Below are 10,885 nucleotides of genomic sequence, written 5' to 3'. Positions count from 1 at the left end.
ATCGCGCATTAAAGACAGAGCCCCTTGCTAGCTGCGAGGAACAACAGGAGGAAGAGGTGTGATGGATGGTGAAGGTGGAGGGTCGAAGGACTTGATGTCGCCTCGGCGTCAAGATCGGCGTCACGTCACTGGATTCATACTGGTGCGATCGGTTGCGATTGCATCCGCATGATAGACTGGCTTTGTCTGCTTAATCGTTGGCCTAAACCTGGATTATTGTAACACGACGGAGAGGGAGAGAGAGAGAGAGAGAGAGAGAGAGAGAGAGAGAGAGAGAGAGAGAAAGGCGGATGATGATGGAAATGGCGGTGTTGGTAAAATTCTATCCTTCGCTAGCGCGGCGCTTCGAATATTAATGAGCCCTACCAGTAGCAGCAGCAGCAGCAGCAGCAGCAGCAGTAGCAGGAGTAAGGGCGGAGTAGACAGAATGTGGCACCGGAACTGGCCCTGCAGTCTGGCAAACTGGCAGCTAACCGGCCCTAGAACCTAGAAGGCTGACAGCAGAGGCGCGCGCGCGCCTGTCTTCGAACAGGCAGCAGTCCCGAACGCGCTCAGCAGATTGCAAAGATTGGCAGCGTGATGTGTGTGGGTGTGTGTGTGGTACTCCAGGACTGTCTACAGCCGGCCGCTTCGCATCGAAATCTCTTGTTAGAACAGACAATTCGACTCTCTCTCTCTCCCTCCCGCTCTTTCTCTGTGAATGGCTCCAGGAGGAGGTTGCAAAATTAATGAAGAAACTCCATCCGCCACATATCCGTCACTGGACCGTCACTAGCCTAGAGCCAGGGCACACGACACGCAGTACTGAACGCTCTGTGCGCGCGGTGTGTGTGTGTGTGTGTGTGTGTGTTTGCGCAAGAGTTCCTAGCATCAGTCCAAATCGTTATTAGAAGTGTCGCTCGCTTCACTCTGCGTGGTTTGCGCCGCTGATGGCAGGTGCTTCACCTGCGCTACCTGCGCGTCCATCAATAGCTGATGTCTGGTCTGGTCTGTTGCAGCAGCTGGCCAACGCTTCCAGCTTCGTATGTCACGAATTCACGGAATGTCACTCCCGTATGTGTATGTGTTCCTTTGCGATAGACGGGAAAGTGACGGAATGTAAGTGAAGGCGACAGTGTCGGCGTCAAGTGTTCGGTTTCGGACAACGGCAACGGTGATGGCCTGCCGTTCGTTTAATATGTACAAGCGTAGCGCTTCGAGTAGAGTAGAGTATATCCTATTCTATCAGTAGTAGTAGTAGTAGTAGGAGTTAGCTGGTGTCCGGACATCGGTGACCGTCGCAGTTGTCACCGGAGCTGCGGGGCTTCCTCAACTGTTCCTCCTCCTCCTCCTCCTCCTGCGTTGTTTCGAGGTGCTCTGTAAAATGGAGAGTGTATCAGGATAACCAAGGCTATCATCAGAGTGTGTGCGTTGCTTACCCGTTTCGGTTGGAGTGTGCTCCGTTAACGAGTCGGTCTGGACCTGGTGCAGCTCTGCCCCCTCCACCGCAGGCACAGGATCACTCTCGAGCAACTGGGCAATATCGCGGTAGTCCGAGTCGGCAATGAGCATCTCGAACGGTACGGTACGGTCGCCGCCCTGCTCTTGCTGCTTTCGCAAGTACACCAGCTTCGACCGTAATGGTGAGTACTTGGGTGTGGAAGAGGTAGGCAGCGGTAACGTGCCCTCCCCGTGCTCGTACCACTGCTGCTGCTGCTGCATCGTATCCTCCGGAATGTACTGCTCCGCCATCAAGGGCCATAGATCACCGAACGCCTCCCGACCGTAGCAGTGCTCGATCGAGTGGGTCGCCACGTAACACACGTCGGTCGCAAGGTCCCGGACGCTCTGCTCACACTGTTTCGCCTTGGCCGGGGTCCAGCTGGCCTGCTCGACGGTCCCGGCACCCGGCAGCAACAGCAACCGCTCGGCCAGCACACCCTTGGTGTCCGTGTAGAGACCGAGCTTCAGCACGATGCAGCGCAACAGCCGCGTACCGTCGGCATCCCTTAGGAACGAACGGGCGACGTAGCGGGCGACCCGGTGGCCCGGGAGCTGCAGCAACTCGGCACAGTCCCGCACTGCACCGAGCAGCTCCTCGGTCCGGGGTGATAGATAGCGGGCATGGGCTACCAGCTCACCGAGTGCGTCACTGTAGCACCGGAACGACTGGTAGGCTGCTCGGCATCTCCGAGCTTCCTCCGTGGTGGTACCGTGGACCAGCGCCTTGGTGGACGTTTCCACGCACGTTCGAGCCTTTTCGAGCTGCCGGTCCGTTGCCGGTGTTGAGGTGTTGAGACGGAAGTGACGTAACAGTGCTGGCTCACGGACTTGCATCTGATCATCGTCCCACCAGCGCGTCGTTAGACCGATGCAGCGCACCAGACAGTTACCACCGGGGGCCGTCGTACTGCCGTCGGCCGTCTCATCGTACGCGGCGAGCGGTTGGCGCGACACGTTCAGGTACTGCAGACACTCGAGGTAGGCCTGCGGGATGCTCTTGCTAGTGTAGCCGTAGCTGCAGCCACCGAGTGCTCCGGCAACTGGCGGCCAACAGCAGCAGAAGCAGGCTGCCAGCAGTAGCAACGGCACCATGTACCGCTTTGACCTCCGTAGCTGTTGCATCACGGACAGGCGACAGCGACGCTTTTCTTCTCTCGGGCGATACAGTCCGGGTACTGCTGGGTCAGTCAGCTACCGCTGCACCCTTTAAAGGCGAACCAAGGTCGCGCGACACGTACGCCCGGTGGGTTCCGGGTCCCCGGGTACGGGGTGCGCGTCCGTATCAACACGCCCGAGCGTGGATGATGATAAAGGGAGTGCGCCTTTGGACATTGTTAGGGCTACGGCACGCACCTCCCTGGCAGATGCGGAAGTAAGCTGCAAAGGCAAAACAAAACCGAAACCGTCGGTGGTGTCGGTCACTGGGGCAACCGAAGGACGGGGCGGGGGATAGGGGATCTCGGTGCACTGCTACTACTGCTACTGCTGCTGCTACTGCTGCTGCGACTAGATACTATGATGGTGAAAGTTGTTGTCAAGGTCAACACTCGAGACGGAGAGTAGAGAGTCGCAGAACAGACCGTTTCCCTACCGGAAGCTGTGCTCTAGACTGCAGACAGAGTGGGGTAGGGGGATGGGGATGGGGATGGTGGTGGCAAACTTTTCATTTTAGTAGCCGCGTGCGCTAGTAGCGCACACTTTCTACCGCGAGCGAGCGAGCGAACGAGTGAGTAGGGGTTGGTGGCGGCGAGTGAAAGGAATTTGTAAGAAGTTCACTACAAGGAGAAGTTCAGTGCAGAACGAGAGAGCGAGAGAGAGAGAGAAAGAGAGAGAGCTCAGATCACGAAGGGATGAGGGTGTACGGGGGTGCCGTTTGGCAGCACAACTGGGTCTGGCGAGGACGAAGACGTCGTTTGAGCAGCAGCAGTTCGCTACAACGAGTGCTTAACCTGCGATACGGGAGTTTTGAGTAAGGAGGGTCAGGACCAAGGTAGGACATTTGCAGGAGGATGAACCTCCGGGTGATCGGAACAGTTCTTCTTTTTTTCTTATTCTTCTTCTTCTTCTTCTTCTTCTTCTTCTTTAGTAAGGAATTACCCCAGTATGCCTATTGCTATCAAGCTTCCTGGGACTTCGCAAGCTATCCTGAGTATGTAGAGCTCTTGTGTTTTCAGGACCGACTACTGACGCCATATGTCCCAGGAAGGGCCCTGACTCCAGACTTTGGGTCTGGGCAATCTCTGGCCGCACGGCCCTGCTTTGCGGTGCACATTACGGAAAGGCGCGAAGAAGGTTAAACGACGGTGCTCCGGGGACTCTGCAGCACCTAACGCTGTTCGAAGTGCTCTACATTATTAACCACTCCTGCTGGGGGAGCTAGGAAGTTCCTCTTACGCGTATGTGTGTGTGTGTGTGTGGGTGCAGGGTTTTTAAACTACCTCCTGCCCCTTTCGCTCGGTGTCTCCAAAACCTGCGGCAATTGTTCCAGGCTGCTGGTAGGCATATAGCCGGGGCCAGCTCCATCTCTATTACCGGGAAAAATTCCCTTTTTGCACCAACCGATCCACGGGCACGGACGACATTCTAATAACTGTGGCGCAAAAAGTGATTTCCTCCCCCATCCCCTGTGACGGGGGTGTAGATGTGTCACGCTCCAGGTGCGGTCCAGGTCCACTCCCGGGGGGGCTCCCGGGGGGCCGAGCGTCCGGTGGCTTTGTGGACCGCACAATGAGGAGGGGTGGTCGAGCATGACACCGCACCGTTGAGGCCGCGATCGCACCCCCCCAAACCTCCACCGGTCAGAATCGGTCTGGGTCGTCAAGAGAGAGAGAGAGAGGGTGGCGTGTGTGTGTGTGTGTGTGCAACCAACCGGCACGACGACTGCAGATGGCCTTTGTTTCACAAAAAGGATTACGGCCACCCACCCACCCCCTCCCGAGCTACCCCCCCCTATTAACGGACCAACACATCTCCTTCTCTCTCTCTCTTTTTTTTTCTCTCTCTCTTTCTCTCTGTGCAGGCACGCAAAGGCGCGGAGGGGTCGGGCGGTGCCGCTGATGAGCTAAGCGTTTTCCATTTTCCGCTTTTGCGCGCATTCGCACACCCTTGCAGTCCACCGGCGATGACGACGGCGATGATGATGATGATGATGATGATGTTTTTCATTTTTTACTCCCTTCGTTTCTGTTGCTACTGCTGCTGCTGCTGCGTTCCGCGAGTGCCGCGTTTTCTGGTGTTGCTGTTTTTTGTTTTGTTGTTGTGTTCTTTATTTCCTCTTTTAGGTCCGGACGGTTGCAGCGCAGCGGAGCTTCCTTTTCGATTGGCTTCATTCGCTTTCATCTCTTTATCGCCTCGTGGCAGTGGTGACCAGGTATTGGTGGTGGTGGTGCTGCTGCTGCTCTAGTAGACCGCGGGATACCGAAAATTGGAACCAGCAGCTTTCAGGGTGCTTTATTGGTTTAATAATCCGTGAAACTACTATTTCGCACCATCGCACCCGCGCTCGCTGCCAGATTGCCCGGTGGTGTGCGCGGCTAGTAATCGCCGAGTGGTAATCCGACCCGATGGAGGGTGCTGGCCAGGGGGGCTGGTTGGACTTAACGGTGGTAGCGCACTGAGGCTTTGATGTGCTACAGGATCTATTTATGTCGCTTCTCGTCTCGTATTCGTTATTTTTTTGTCACTCTCTTTCTCTCTCTCTCTCTCTCTCTCTCTCTCTCTCTCTCTCTCTCTCTCTCTCTCTCTCTCCATGTATGTCACCAGCTACACTGCCCTTAATCTAATCCTGTTTTATGGGTGGCTACCCTTTTTCACTCCATGGTGGTGCCCCCACCCACCCCCCAAAAGGACTTCAAAAACTGTGACTGTGACAGGAACAGTGAACGCCATGATGATGGACTCGTGCCATCGTTGGCCGTAGCATTCCGTCCGTGGCATGAACAGGCTTGTCACGCATCCACGGCCAGGATATCGATACGATGATGGTTTGGAGTTCGGAATTCCATTTCAAAGTAAAGTCCAAAGCCAACTTGGGTGAGTACAATACAACAGTTCCTTGTCTTTTCCGATGCTCGATTACTCGCAAAAAAAAACAAACCCTCTTCCTACTCTTCTTTTCTGTCCTTTTTCCAAGTTATTATCCGATGATTACTTCTTCTATTCTATGTCAGAAAGAAAAACAAACAGCGAACGAAAATATATCATACATGATGACCATTATTGGTAGTTTTGTCCTCCGACTTCAAAACAGTCCATGGTGATGCATAAACGTGGATGTCGCAGCAACGCCCCAGCAGTTTGGAGGCGATTGGAGGCAGCACTCCCTTGTACCTGGAAACGTTTGTCAGCAAAGACGCCAGCAGACCACGCACTTCCGAACCTCAGGTAGCTCAAATTACCCGCAACACACGCACACACAAACACGCGCGTTGCCCGTGGCTTGGTTATACACTGGACTGTGGTATAGACACACATTCATAGCAATCGCCGCCGCAGCCGCTTCTACAAAATAAGAGAAAAAAAGAGAGAAAGAGAGAGAGAGAGATAGAGAGAGAGAGAGAGAGAGAGAGAGAGAGAGAGAGAGAGAGAGAGAGAGAGAGAGAGATAGAGCTGGACGGATCGATTAAATCGGCGTAAACGGTGCGCTGCCTACCGCTACACGCGCTAATAAGCCACCGGCCGGCCGGCCATCTATCCATCATCTCGTGGGTCGAATGGCGTTGGCGAATGGCTGCGTGTCCCGTGTCCATGTCCAAATCCAAGAGGGGGCCGCCTCGAAACGCATCCAAACGTGTGTGCAATGTTTTTGATGGCAGGTGGGAGGGGGAGGAGGTATAACTTAATAATAAAAAAGAAGAAGAAGAAGAAGAAGAAGTGGCATTAGCAAGAGCGAGGGGTCGGCGAGCCGGCGAGACGGTTTGCGGCGCTTATAATTACCACGCGCACCACCACCGCAAAGACCGTGCGCGCGGCGCGCGTCATTATCGTTGCGCTACACAAACGCATTTAATCTGCACACCACACACACACACACACACACACACACACACACAACCACACAAACACACAGGTGCGCGCGCACACGGTGCTTGGTTTATGCATAATTTAATCTGACTCAGGGGCTCACAAACACACACGCACACACACACACACGCAAGGGTGCGGCGTAAAAACGCATCATATCAGGTGCGGAAATGCGCCGGAACGGCCGGCCGGCTGGCTGGCTGGCTGGCGTTTTGCTCCAAAACGCTCTCCGCTCCCTGTCTCTCTCCCTCTCTCCGATTAGCCATACATCCAGGAAGGTAAAAGGAAAGGGCCGGGGGGTGGATTACATGCCGTTTACAGTGTTGCCAACAAGTTTGTTAACCAACAATAAGAATCAGGTGGGAATGGGAAGAGAAGGGGTGGGGGGTCGCAGGGTGGGGAAGTGGCCGCACGCAGTTTATTGTTTTGTGTTCGGGCTCATCACACCCCGTTTCGGCCGTCGCCGTCGCCGCCTCGATTGCTTTCGAACTCCGATCGTTCGCTCCTCTTTCTGCGACGTTCGCATCCATCCCCCATCCCCCATCCCCCCTTCCGCACGCTACTGTTCAGCGTGCGCGCACCTCTGTGTGTGTGTGTGTGTGTATGCGTGCGTCACGTTAATTATATTGTTAAGGTAATCGCTACATTAACGGGCTGCAGACACACATGGCAGGGGATGGCGGTGGCCGCAACAATTAGCCGCCCAATCCGAACAGCTAATAACAGCGGCGGCGAGACGAAGGCGGGTTGATTGCGTGTGAAGAGAGACAGGAGAGAGAGAGAGAGAGAGACCAGCATGTTGAATGGATGCTGACCATTAATCAATCAATTAAGGCTGCGCACCAGCAGTCGTGATGCAGCAGCAGTCGCTGGTGGATGCGTCTAGGGGTGGTATGGGCTAAGGTGGTCTATGAAGGTAATGGACGTACGGATCGGATCCGAGTGGAGAGATTTCTTCTGCTGCAACGCGATCCACGGTGATGGTACTGGGCGTTCCGGTCCGGCCAGAATGAGGGGTGGCGTTCCCACATCCACCACCACCACCACCATCCCCAACCCTAGCGCACCCCTAGCGTGCCGATAGACGATCCATCAATCCCCCTGTTTTTCGGTGGACAGGTCCCGCGCCCCCTCTCCCCTTCTTTCGGCCTGCTGCCCCTTTTTTTCGGTGTATGCAAATGTTCTAACCGTCGCTGCCCCTCCCAGGACGGGAGGGGTGGCAGGGATGTAGAAGATAGAGGGGCGGACGACTGGCCGGACGGCCTGCTATATGTAATTTGGCACCCGAAAAACACCTCGCAACACGGCGACGCCGTCCGGAGAGTGCATCCTTTCCTTATTGGAACCTGTTGGATCACCTTACCACCCCCTCCCCCCGCCCCCCGTAGCCGGAAGCCGGAGCAATCCTTCGCTTCGACGCGGAACACGACCACGCGGTGACCGTCGGCCGTCGGTCTGGCCGCCCCCGGGGGGGTTATCTGGTTGCCGGAATCGAGGACGGACGTGAGCTTCGGAGGTGAGCGTACGAACGAACCGATGCGGAAACAGCGCATCCTCCTCCCGGCCCTGCCTGCCTGCCTGCCTGCCTGCCTATCCTGTCGCTCGATCCGATTGATTTACGGACCCTCTGGACCCTCTGGAGCCAGATTTCCATTTTTTTGGAAGGTTTTTCGGTAGGTTGTGGTCCCCGCTTGCTATGTTGCTGTTGCTACCATGTTCATGTAGGTAATGAATCCCCCCCTCTACTCACACACACACACACACACGGCGGAATATGTAAATTAATTAGGAATTCAACCCCCTCCCCCCAACCCCACTCATCCCCTTTTGTTTCGTCGTAACGGGGACGAAGGACAGAGTGAGGTTAGGGATCTAACCGAACTGTAATTGAAGCGTGCATGTTTTATGACTTCTTCCGCTCCGACGGCTGTCACTTTAAGAGAGAGAGAGAGAGAGAACGCAACGCGCGCGCGAGAGACGTCTTATGAGAAACCTTGTGTGTGAGTGTGTGTGTGTGTCTTGGGGGGGGTTTAAAAAGAGGGGGTTTATAACAAGGTGGCGATCCTAATCTCGGGGACGAAAATTAGTGTCCATCGTCCGCGTCCGCGCATACAAGAGAGGAAGGGGGAGAGGGGGGAGAGGGGAAATGTCTGGCGATGCAGACCTGGTAACCGGAACGGAGACTCTTCTCTCTCTCCCTCTGCACCGAGCAAAACCGTTAATCTGTTCTGTGGAGCTCGCGGAATGGACATCGCCAACCCTTCCCAACCGCGAGGGGTGAGGGGTGAGGGGTGAGGACTGGGCGGCTGTTAATCCCGCGCCGTGTAACGGACCGTGAAGCGTGAACCACGTGAATGTGGACCCGAGGGGGAGGGGGGTGATATTCGATAGGGGTTGAATTAACAGAAAGATAGAGAAGGGGTGGGGGTAGGGGGTTCAATTTTTGGCGCATCTCTCTCTCTCTCTCTTTCTCTCTCTCTCTCTCTCTCTCTCACACACACACACACACACACACACACGCACAGGTCCTACTCACTCGTTCAGTTCACGCATTTCACGCGTTGTCACAGGGCCTGTCATACCTGCACTTGAACGCAGCACGCCCAAAACAGCCACCAGTGTTCCGGGTTCCGTGGGTAACGCGTGACTGGCGGATCCGCGACCCTCGTAGGACGGCCGCGGCCGGCCGGGGGTTGGCCGAAGGGACGTCGTCGTCGGTCCCCGATGATTGCTAATCGATAGCCAACCGAAAAGGACGCTTCGCAAATTAGACTTACCCCATTTCCAGAGGGAGGGGGGATTGAAGCGGGGGTGGTATGCGATTATCAGGCTCTCGGCAGCCAACAGCCTTCTGGTCCGTCCCGGTCCGTGGCCCCATTTTTTTCACCCCCGTTTGGAAGACGCAAGGTAGGGGTGGGGCAAAGAAAGGGTTGTGGGAGAGCGCATCAGGTAGCCCAACCTAAACCCAACCCCCCTTGTTGTCTGTGAGCCACTTGTTGTTGTTATTGTTGTTGTTGATGTTGTTGTGGTTGCTGTCCCAGTGTGCAGTGTGGTGGTGTGGATAAATTCCCCTGGGGGGTAAAACGCGGGGGTTGAGGGGGTGCAAAGGCAAAATTTTTGGCGGAAAAACCTCCCAAACCGGACAGACGTCGACGTTCTGGCCCGTCCACAGGGACAGAGACAACGATTGATGAACGATTTTAATGGCTGCTAGAGCGAAGGGTGAAGCAGGAAGTTGAGGTACAAGGGTGAGCAGAGAAGAGGAACCAAAATTCGGAGGGCGGAAGGCGGGCTAATGGGGGGGCGTAAAACTGGAACTGCGAAGGAACTGGAATGCCCAATCAAGGTCGCGGAGCAGCGCCCCAGGTTGCGGTAGGACTCTGGGTTCGACCCTGGTTTTTTTTTTCTTTTTCGAAACCGGGAATTTATTGCCACTCATCTGTACCGCCACTCCTGCCGCAACAACTCACCCACCCACCCACCGGAGCACGATTTTGAGGCAAAAAGCTTTGCTTTGCGACACAGTGAACTACTCCAGCGCTACTAGTCATGTCACGGTCGCGTAGCGGCTCTACCGACCATTAGGGACCCCCTCATTCAAACCCCGCTGGTTTGAGTCATCGTTTCATCGTAGAGCTCTGGGGAATCGTCGTTTTCGTCGTCGTCGTCGTCGTCAAACATCGTCTTCGTGGTCGCTGTGATTGCTATTAGCTTTATTATTATTACTACCCTGCCTATCAACCCCTTGAACCGCCTCCCCCCCCCCCCGAAACCATTAGCCGAGTGGGAGGCAGGAGCTCGTAGCAGGGAGCATCGTTACTAATATTGGGTAGTCGAAAAAGTCTTCCTGTATTTAGGCACAGGAGGTCTTTGGAGTCGTCTACCTCCACCGTTGCTACATTACACTATCGCAAAACATACGGTGGCGTTGTGGGTGACATTTGAAGTGTTATCAAATCGTAACAATACCAAATTGGAAGTTGGAAAGTTTGGAAAAAAAGTTACAGCTGTTCCGAAAATGTATGATGCAATAACGAAGAAATTCGCTAGATTTTATTTTATAAAAAAAGATAACCGGAAGAATGCCACGCAATGCTGTGTGTGTGTGTGTGTTTGGTGGTATTGGAAAGGAATCATCCATTATGCGCTACTCCAGCTACTGGTGCAACGCAAATCAATCGATTGAGGGGCATCGTCTTGCATCAGGACAGCGCCATAAACAACGCACATCTTTAAATGACGTCGGCAAAAAGCTGGTGGACAACTTGGTGCATTCATCAAGCTTTGCTGCATCCACCCATACAACCTCCTGACCTTGCCCTGACCATCGGAGAACCACTTATTATAATGGCTGAGCTTCAAGCAGCAGCAGCAGCAGCAG

The sequence above is a fragment of the Anopheles darlingi genome, chromosome X, assembly GCF_943734745.1.
Source record: "Anopheles darlingi chromosome X, idAnoDarlMG_H_01, whole genome shotgun sequence".
In the NCBI taxonomy this organism is placed as follows: domain Eukaryota; kingdom Metazoa; phylum Arthropoda; class Insecta; order Diptera; family Culicidae; genus Anopheles; species Anopheles darlingi.
This window is presented reverse-complemented; position numbering follows the sequence as displayed.